Source organism: Cavia porcellus, unplaced genomic scaffold (assembly GCF_034190915.1).
Source record: "Cavia porcellus strain 051 isolate PalLab524CR breed Dunkin Hartley unplaced genomic scaffold, mCavPor4.1 scaffold_16, whole genome shotgun sequence".
Lineage (NCBI taxonomy): Eukaryota > Metazoa > Chordata > Mammalia > Rodentia > Caviidae > Cavia > Cavia porcellus.
In genome coordinates this window covers 10,426,258-10,436,810 of record NW_026947499.1, presented here as the reverse complement: position 1 = coordinate 10,436,810, position 10,553 = coordinate 10,426,258, and the positions used below count along the sequence as shown (strand labels likewise).

The window sequence follows — 10,553 nt, the reverse complement described above, 5'->3', positions numbered from 1 at the left end:
GTAGAAAGCACAGACACTGAATTGCAGATTTCTGTAATTGAATTTTTACTAAGGACCTGTATCACTTTAGTAATGAGAAATAAATAATGGTTAGGAAAACTGGTTCCCAGTAGAGGGTGACTGTCACTCCGTGAGAGGAGGAAGAGGAAGGGGAGGGTCGTGGGGGGTGACGTGTGTGAAGATTTAAACACGAAAACAACAAAGAAGACTGTCCAATAAAACCCGTGTATCAAAGAGGAGGAGGACAGGGGCCGGGGATTTAGCTCAGCTCAGCGGCATAAGCGCCTGCCTGGCAAGTGCGTGGTCGTGAGTTCAATCCCCGGTACCAGAAAAAAAAAAAAAGAGGAGGAAGAGGAGAAAAAGAGGAGGAGAAGCAAGGAAGGACAGAAGGAAGGAATAGGAGAAGAAAGAGGGAGAGATAAGGACACAGAGAGAGAAAGAGAGGCCATTTCTGTGAGTTATACCTTTTGTGGAAAATCACGAAAGCTTATTTTATATTCAGAAAAAAATGAATCAGTTGATAATTTAGTAGATCAGGGAAATCGAACCTCATTTGTGTTTTTAAAAGAGAGCTTTGTTGTCTTCTGATTATACCAAAGTGTTATGCGCTACTGTTTAACTAAATATGCAAAAAAATACTCCACTAAGAAGGCAAGCAGTCACGGAAACCAACGCCCGAGCCCCACCGTTAGAAGTCTGAGGCCAGGGGGTATGTGAAGGGCATCTTGGCCATATGGTGACCCCGGTATTGGTGAACATGGGTGGCTTTTTCTTCTCCTTCTTCTCCTCCTCCTCTTCCTTAATCCCCCCCCCCCCACACACACACAAAGTTAACTATTGGTGCAAAGAAAATCTCACTTATCTGATTACAAAGACGATGAACTCCTGGAAGCGCTGTCCGCTGAGTCCCGAAGCGTCCCCATCCTTAAGGCTTCTGAGCCTCGCGCCCACACCTCTCCATACCAGGACTCACCCTCAGCACAGGCATTTCCTGGACACAGACCGTGTGCTGGGGCTGGTACCTCTTCCCTTCTGAGCAACCCCAGGTGGCTGGTGTTTTCATACTGTTTTGGTTTTGATTTAAAATGTTACCCAAAAGTCTCATGTTCGGCAGGTGACTGAATTGTGGGGGGCTGTACTCCTCACTGAGCAGACTCTGGGAGGAGCTCCTGGCTGAATGTGCTGTTCCAGGTGGGCCTGGCTGGAGCTCTGTGGCTGTAATAGCAGACACATTGTATCAACTTGTATTAACTAAATATGCAAACTTGAGCAATTCAGGAGTTTAAGCAGCTCAGCCCAGCGCAGGCTCCTTGCTTTGTAAACCTCTCATCTTGTGGGAGAGGAGGGCAGGGAGATACTGTGGGAGCTTTACCCACCCAAGGGCGGTAGTTTGGATAGTCTAAGGAGAAAGAGGATAGTTTTTCTCCGCTTTTACTCTTGCTGCGTTTGCTGCCTTCTGTCACCATGAAGTGATGCATCTGTGCCATGCCGCCTTGCCTCGGAGCCAGCTATGATGGCCTGAAACCTCCACAGACTCTGAGCTAAATAAATCTTTCCTTCCTTAATTTGGGGCCTCGGGTATTTTGTCCAGGAATGAGAGAAAGGTAACCAAGACAGTCGCTGAGCATGTGGCCTGGAAGGCTGTGTTTCCGTCCCCAGCTCCCCGTTCTCTGTGTCTGTTTCTTGGCTACCATGCTGTGAGCAGCTTCCCCCCCCCCCCCCCGCCCTTTCCGCCTTGGAGCCAGCTGACCTTGGACGGAACCCTCTGAAACCATGAGCCTAATAAACCTCTTCTCTTAAATTACAGGTATTTTGTTCCTGTAACTGGAAAGCTGCCTAGTATTAAGCCTCAGGAAACCAAGGCTCAGAAAGGAATGAAACCTCTCAATGCTGTAAGACTAAGCCAGAGGGAAGGTGCACAGTCCCTGCTGTCCTGGGGCCCCAAGACAGACCCCACGTGTCATCCTCCAGCCGCTAGCATGGAAGGAAGCCCAGTCCTCCCTCCCCAGCCTCCACTCAAACTGCTGCGCTCGTGGGAATCACCTGGGGGGTTAGAGTTGCAAACAGTGAAACTCTCATATTGGAGTAAATAGTCAGGGGATTCCTTGGCTGCAGTTAGCAAAGTCCCCGGAAGGGCCCAGGCTCTATCCAGCGCCACCACGGAGAGAGTTTGATTTCCTCTCCTGACTTCTGTGCAGCTGGCTCCATCTTCCCACCTACCTCTCCTTTGAGGCCTTAAAGTGAGTGGCCCCGACCGCTCCCAATCCAGAGACAGGCCTTCCAAAAAAGCCTTTGGAATCTCCCTCAGAAGAGCAGAGCTCATTCCCAAGTCTCCTCTGCTTGTTCGAGAATTACCAGTGTGCTCGCCCTGAGCCCATGACTGTGGCCAGAAGGTGGAGCAGGATTCTGATGCTGAGCTCAGGCCCAAGCTTACAGACTCCCCCTGCAGGATCCTGGAGGGGGTTCCGTTAGCATCCTCCAGGGGCTAAATGCAGAGAAAGCTGGCACATCACGTCCAGAGAAGGTCTCGCGGACACCAGGACTTGTGGGATATTCCCTCGCACCTCGCAGGTCCCACACTCTACCCTTGCCCAGGAAGTGTGAGGAATCGGAGGACATCCCCAGGAGCAACCTACACCCAGTGACGATAGGACCAGTGCATGGACAACCCCTTTCAGTGGCACATTCGGGGTGCATGTCTGTCAGCAGCTCTCACATCTGCATGATGGGATGAAAGTCCAGTTGCCCACAGCAGTAACCAGCTAGTGATCCCTACCAGCCCTAACCCTGGCCGGTGACCCACCTGTTAGGTTCTCCTTTCTGTCTCCTTCTCCTGTCCTCTCTTTCCTCCCCAAGGTCCCTGGCACCATATTGCCCTTGAATTCTTCACTTGGGGTCCACTTCTGGAGAACCCAAAGAAAACAGCTACCCTACTACAAAGCCCTTGCTGGTGTTGGCTTGGCCATGGTCCCGGGTAGGCTCATCCTACAAATGTAAACTTGCAGTGTTGTGACGTGGTGGTGGGCACCCGGGCAGCAGCTGTCCGGGATCAGGGAGACAGAGCGCACTCCGTCCGTCCGGAGCGGACTCCTGCACCTCCGCCGCCTCCTCTGCGCCATGTGCTGCTCCCTGCAGCGACCAGACGGGAGGCGTTACTCAGCACCCGCTCCGCTGCGAGACCTGTGCTGCAGATCCGGACATCTGGAGCCCTTTGGATTCCTCCAGGAAAAAGAACGGGAACGCAAAAGACTGACTCAGCATATGGTAAATCCTAGTTTTTAATAGATCTTTTCCGGGAGCTTTCACTGAAAACAAACTATTAGTCTGGTTGAGAGATTAAAAAAAATAAATAAATCCTTCCTCAAAAGATGGCAGACATTAATTTCTAAGCTTGCTTCTGAAAGATGTAATCTCTCCTTTCGGGCCTGCTAATGTGATCTGTATGACAATAATTTACCGATTTAATTAATTGCCAGATAGCTTTGCATGTGTGGACGCAGCATTGGCAAATGGCTGATTTCTATCAGAAAAAGATGTGTCAGCTGCTTCATTCAGGGATGAGCTAGAAACCAAGGCGATTGCTATTTCAGAGGTGGCTCCTTTCAGAGGGAAATTCTCTGGAGTCTTACAAGGAGGCCTGATTCCTCAAGTCTGAGAAGGAAGGGAATTGAAAGGTACTGAGTTCCAGTACTGCCTGCCTTTACAGCTGAGAGAGCCAAAGTTCCAGAAAGGAAAATGGCCCATCTTTAAGATTACTGTCAGCACACACCAAGGAAAGTGACCAGCATCTATGTGGTTGAGAGCTCACCCCACGGACCTCCTCCCACTCCCCTGAGACAAAATGCTTTTCTGCTCCCAGTGGGCTGGGCCGGGTGCTGCTGGATCAATAGCTTAACAGCAGAGGCAGGAAAAATGTCTGGCCTAGAATTGGGGACCAGGGTTGCAATATATGAACTTAGGAGTCATCAGGGGACATAACATTGAGGTCACAGCCTTCAGGAAAGCAAGTCTCAAAATGCCCTGCCCCGTGGAGTTGGGACTTTTCAAAGAATACGGTGACATTTACACCCAGGGTGAAGCTGGTGGGTGGAAATTTGGGGAGCAGCCCAGACAGCACTGCTCCGGGGCCCACGAACGACGGGTGCAGAGGTGGGAGGGCAGGAGAAGGCGGCACTCGGGGGACGAGTCAAGTCACTGAGCCTGTCTGGGATGCGGAGTGGGAGGCCTGAGGGGAGGAGAGGACGGCGGGAGGTGACGCGAGGTGAGGCTGAGACTTGCACGGAGACAGAAACCAGCAGAAGCACTGAGATGGAGCTAGAGCAAGACGGAAAACCTGCTGTCAGAAACGGAACCTGAGACAGAGCAGAAAGTCCCAGTGCAGACAAGGTGACAGGTGCTGCGAAGCCCCCTCCTCCCTGGTCCACACCGCTGGGCCTTATTTTCACACGGAGACAGAGTCCCACACTGTAGTAAGTTAAGGCTTTGGCGGGCTGAGAGGGTGGATGTTTCTGCTCCTTCAGAGCTGCATATTAGGAGCCCAGAGCGGTTCTAGACTCGGCTCGGCCACGCTGCTTGGGTGAGCAGTGGAGGCACAGTGGCCTCCGGAGGTCCAGCTTCTGAACCCTCCCTGACCCTGACTGCTGGCCGGAGGGGCTCAGCGTCTTCGTTTGTACCAGATGTGTGCACTTTTTTCCTCAAGTAGAAACTTAGCAGGATTTGTGCCTGCAGTGGCCCGGATCTGAAATGTTCCCCAGAGCTCAGCTGCTGAAGACCCCCGTGCAGCTGTGTGCAGAGGCGCCCTCTGCCGTGACAGTTCTGTCCCCACAGGCCTAGAAGCAATGGAGTCAATTAACCATGGCCTGAACCCTCTGAAGCCATGAACTACGTAGGCCTTTCTTCCTCTGTGTCATTTTTCTCTTGCATCACATCAACAGAAAGCTGACTAATGAGAGCCTGCCTTTATTTGTGCTGTGTTTGGTGTACGTTTGCCACAGAAGAGCTCGGGAACAGATCGCACGTGTCTTGTTCATGGTAAACACACAGTAGGTGTCCAACAGCATCACTTTATTAGGAGAAAAAGGAGAAAGATGTTGAGCACAGTGACGATGGAGGGCAGGTTGGGTGACCCTCGTGGGGTTCCCTGAGGGAGGTCATCAACTTGATACTTCTAGAAGAGGTACTGAGCACTAGGAACAGAGGTGGGGAGGCTCCACAATCATGGCAGCCACCAGAAAATCGCACAAATGCTGGCTTCTCCTCCCAATCACCTGCACGGAGGGACGGGGGGGAGGGAGGACAGGGAAAAGCCTGGCTCCTGGAGGCTCCTGAAGTTGTCCCAAGCTCCCCAAGGACCTAGGGATGGTTCCTAAAAATCCTGATTCCTACCCTCCTCCTAAAGAGAAGAAATAAGAGTTTTCTCCTTTCTGGTTAAAACTGAATATTTCCAGGTATTGAAACCCTTTGGATTTTCTAAGAGTGAAAAGGTAAGATGAATTCATGACAGAACAAAGGAGCAATGACAGCTCTCCTGACAAAGAGGAGCAGTGGGAGACGGACCGGCACAGGCTGTGACAGGCCCCCAAGTCCATAACAAGGTGAATAAGTGCGAGGAAATGAAGGGGGGCGCCAAGCCAAGCCAAAAATGTCACAGGAATGGTGGCGTTAGAAAGCCTTCTGTGGAGGCTAAAACTAACTGGTTAGCTGGACAAATAGCAAGATAATCATCAATCGCAAAGTGTCTCCCACAAATTACACATTCATTACAAAGGGGAAACTGTGACTGCCAACGGAAACGCCTGCTAACCATGGGCAACCAATCTCACCAGGAATGACACACACAAGAGCGGGTTCCTCCCGGTGTGATGCACAGAGAAGGCAGGATCCGTCTACGTTACTGCTGCCCCAAATGCAAACTCTGTATCGGCTGCAGGGAAGCAGCAGGAAGGCCAGTCTGAAGGCATTCTGTAAAGTAACAGCTCTGAATAAGTCAGCTTCCCACCACTGTGACAAAATACCTGAGAACAGTAACTTAAAGGAGGAGAGGCTCATGGTTTAAGGGGTTTCAGTCCATGGTCAGCGGACTCCACTGTTTTTAGGCTGGCAACATTATGCAGAAGGTTGCTCACCTCATGGTGGCCAGAGTGAGAGGCACACAAAAGTTGGAGACAAGATATACCCTTCCCTGACCTAGTTTCTCCAACTGGACGATCCCTCCAGGTATGGACTCATCTGTGTCTGAACTTATCAGCTGATGAGTCCAGTTATCTGTGGGGGTGCCTCCTCTGAATGTCACTGCACTGAGACCAAGCCGTTAACATGTGAGCCTTTGAGGGGAGGTTTAAGATTCAAACCCAAACAAAACCTGAACATTTCAGAAGTGTCAAAGCTAAGAGACAAAGAAGAATTGAGAGATGTTTCAGATTAAAGGATGCTAAGGTGCAGTGACAACTCAGTGCAGGGCAGAAATCAGGACTGCATCCTGGGCAGAAATAAATGGATCATTACTGGGGCCATTAAGGGCATTTGAAAGTGGACTGCGGATCAGATGATGTTATAGCAATGCTGAAAACCAAACTGTGGCTCTGTATGGGAATGTCTTTTACCCTGGGATGTGTATATGTGTATAACTTCGGGCTAGCCAGCTGACTCCCTGAGCCTCAGTTTTCTCACTTGGAAAATGGGGCTAATAAGAGAAGCTTTGCTTACAGGATTACTGTAGATTTGATAAGGCAACTCACAAGGCCTGAAAACAGTCTCTAGTGCTCAGAGATGCTTGGTAACTGTGAGAAGCAGCTATAAATCTAAAAGTCTCAGAGCAAGGAGGAATCTTCAATCTTCTGGTCTCCTTTTCCCTCAAAATATAGGTCTTCTGGGAAATGGTCTCCATGAAGAGAAGATGGCGTATTCTAAACTCCGAACCACAGAAAGACAGAGCTAGGAGGGTCTAACCCTTTTGTTTTACAAACAGGGAACCTGGAGCCTAGGGTGGTCAAGATCAAATGGTTTACCAAGCTTAGTGTGACTCGTTTTAATTAACACCTGCTATGTGTGAGAACAGTACTAGACACTTCAGGGGTTACAAAGATAATCCGGCACAGGTACTACGTGTGAAAGCGTGTGTGTGCGCCTTTATTATAAAGTGTTGATGGAAACAAATCAGAAGAAATCCTTGCCCACAACTCCCCGTGAAATCTCACCTGTCCCCCAACCTGCATTTTTCAAGCTTCCCTCCCCGTCGCTTCTTGAACCTGGAAGTTCAAAGCCTTCCCCACTTCTCTATGTAAGCTTTGCATTTTCAGGAGCTCCTTACTACCTTTGGGAAAAAAACCTCAAATGCTTCCTCCAGCCTAACCACACAAAGCAGCCCTGTGAGTAGAGAGACATCCAACCACAACATTTGTTGAGCACCTACTATGGGTATAGCCCCTGGGAGGCTGCCGGCAGGATATGAAAAAGAATGTGTTTGCTTTACAGTCAGCAGCTTACCCCACGGCCGGGGAGCTGACATGCTTGGAAATACGGTAGCAACACCAAACAGTACAGAGAGCGTAGCTCCAAGTGTGGGGCTGGAGAGAATCCTGCAGCTCTGGCGTCAGGAAGCTCATTTGGGTGAGGGATGCGTGACACACGCCCAGCAGTGTGTCTGTGGTCAGTGTGTGGGAGACCAGTGCATGTGGGGCCTCGTGTGTCCCACGCACCTGCTGTAGTCAAGGGTTGTGGATAGCAATTGTGCACAGGACACAGAATTTGTCACGTTATTTTATAATGATCACCCAGAGTTAAATACAAGAAAGTGCAGGAAATCTGTCCGCAACACTACAGACCTAGAAGATCTAGCCGAGGGCCTGGATCCCACAGCAATGTCCTGCGTGAGTCCAGCTGAAGACCTAGAGCTCGTGACGGTGCCTCCCGTGAGTCCACCTGGAGGCCCAGAGCCCACGACAGTGACCCATGCAAGTCTGTTGTAGGGATCTGCGCTGGGAAGGCCTGAAGGTCAGCAGTGGAAGCTAAACAGTCTGTGCCAGCGGGGTGAAGGATTTGTGCCAGTAGGTTGAGGGTGCTGCCCCGGAGCCAAGAAGCAACACTCGAACCAAGGGCCAGGGCTCCCCGGAAGAGTGCAGCAGCCACTCTCAGTGACAAGGTCCTGAGCTCCTTCCATGATAACGGCCCAGTTCACATGGGGAAGCCAGCATGACGAGCTCCTCTGGGAGAACCAATGGCTCTAAACAGCAACACTTAGGAGAACCCACAGCACCTCTCTTCCTCTCCACGTCCCCTTTTCTACTGGCCACTGTCCTGGGGTGGGCCATCTATACTCAGCACCATGCTGACTCAGTTCAGGTGGTGTTAAACTGACCACTAGTTTTTAATCCCTAACACCCCCTTCTGCCCTCCTAAGAGGGCGATTAGATCATGGACAAGCCGGGCTGTGTGAGAGCAGAAGCAAGACCTTGTGGTGGTAGGGCTGCTGGCTGCGGGCCCAGGGCATGTAGGGGCCTCTAGCAGATGGCAGGAAACAAATCCCCCCAGGTTTCCTACAACATGCACAGCCCTGCCCGCACGTTGATTTTTGCCCCGAGAGTCCCATTCTGGGCTTCTGATCACAGTTACAATAAATCTGCATGGTTTAAGCCACTAAGAGTAGAAGAGTTTGCTACAGCATTGATTAAAAAATGAAAGCATGCACCACAGTCGCCCCAAGCGCCCTGGGCCCGCACAACCCCGAGGTCAGAGGCAGTGTTTATCCAGCAAAGAACCCGGCTTTGTCCCCCGGACCGGAGGGACCCTGGCTGGTGACAGCCCAGGCTAGGCCGGGGTTTCCTGGTGGTTCCTGAATCTGCTTAGTTTTGTACACAGCTAGCTTTACATTTAAATTCTCCTTGAATAACCCAGTCTGAGAATGCCAGCTGTTTCTGGCTGTGTTCCTCATCAATCTTTTCATAAAATTCTCATCAATTGTATCCCTGGAGGAAGAGAAAAGTCTTTCCCCTAGACTTCCGCACATTCCGGAACATTCTAGAATATTCCTCTCCCTAAATTTCCACTTATGCCAGATATTGATTTCCTCATGGCCCTCCCAGGACCTGGGCTCCAGGTGCCATCGATGCTGCTCAGCTACATGAGCATCACACCAGCTCTGCTTCAGCTTCCCATGCGAATCTACTCACAGCAGGAGGCTTTTTTCACTGCACTGTATGCAGGTACGGCATCGTTACACTATACTCTATAGATTATATAATCAAAATAATAACAAAATTTAAGAATAAAGAATTTAACAACCTCCTCTTAAGCCAAATGTTTCACAAAGATATATAAATAGTGCAGCATAAGCAATGGCTGGTGACCACTGAAGACATCCAATCCCAAGACACCTCCTGGGATTTTGCGTGCACCCACCTCTCTCCAGCCTGCTGAGACCTCGCCTCCTCTTCCCCTCTCTTTCCCCTTCCACCCTCTGGAGCTTAGAGTGAGACTGGGGTGAGGGGACAGAAAGTGCACACCTTCCCCAAACTCTCCCCAAAGCAATCTTCCAAACAAAGACGGCTCCGTCTATGCCTGGGAAGAATTCCAGTGGAAATAACACTGTTCACTCCTGCAAAAGTGGTGAGAATTTGCAGTCTGGAGGCTGAGGTCCCAGGGAAGGTTAAGAAGCAAACATTAAATGAGAGGAAAGAAGGGGCACCTTGATGGCGGGAATACGCAGCAGCAGCGGAGAGCTCAGGAAGAAGGTTCTGGTAGCTGCCAGACTGAAGCAAGTCAGTGTTGATTACTCAGGTTTGTCTTGAGCTGTGGTCCAGCCCACCATCCCCAACCCTTCAGTGAAATCCGCTACACTCATCTCACCTCCTCTGTTGACTCTGAGGCTAACTGAACGGTATCACCAGGCGAGACATCGCACAAATCCCTACAGAATTTCCCCCCAGGCATGGCCAGGAAAACAGAATCCCTGTGAGAATTCTCAGATGCAACCAAGAAGGATCCCTGTTAATGGGACAAGTAGCGGGGAGCAGGGAGGGCTGGGAGCTGTTAGGGTTGATACACTGTGTCAACTTGAGCAGTTTAGAACTGTAATAAGAGACTCAGCAGGGAGCCGGGATCTTTGTAAATATCCTCACATTGTGACATTGGTCTGCAGGCAGCATAAGGGGGGGAAAGAGGCTCGCTCTTCCCCACTTTTCTCTGGCGGCCTTTTGCTGGCAGCTGCCTTGAAGTGTTGCCCCCGTGCCATGCCACCCTGCCTTGCAGCCAGCTAATTATGGACTGAAACCTCTACAAACTGTGAGCTAAATAAACCTTTCCTTCCTTCATTTTGGGTGTCTGATATTTTGTCTCAGCAACGGGAGAAAAGTAATCAAGACAGGAGCCTTTGGGGCTTTTAACCTCAGTGCTTGTGGTCAAGGTCTCACGATCACAGGACAAGACAGTGAGTCGTATGAATCTCTGCGGAGCTGCAGTATTAATTACACGTCTGCAAAACAGTCCGTGAGAAAGCTAAAATTAGCCAACAGCCTGATACATTGACATTTGGCATCAGTAAACCAGGCATCTATGAA

At 50.4% G+C, this 10,553-nt stretch overlaps 1 long non-coding RNA gene across 1 annotated transcript in view; it reads left to right on the top strand.

Annotated features, from left to right (window-relative positions):
- LOC134470630 (uncharacterized) overlaps window positions 1-10,307 on the top strand; it is a 35,712-nt gene extending 25,405 nt beyond the window's left edge. Inside the window, exon 2 of the long non-coding RNA XR_010039632.1 lies at window positions 1,808-10,307. This is a non-coding gene — a long non-coding RNA (uncharacterized LOC134470630). The remainder of the gene's footprint in view (window positions 1-1,807) is intronic.
- The last annotated feature ends 246 nt before the right edge of the window (window positions 10,308-10,553 follow it).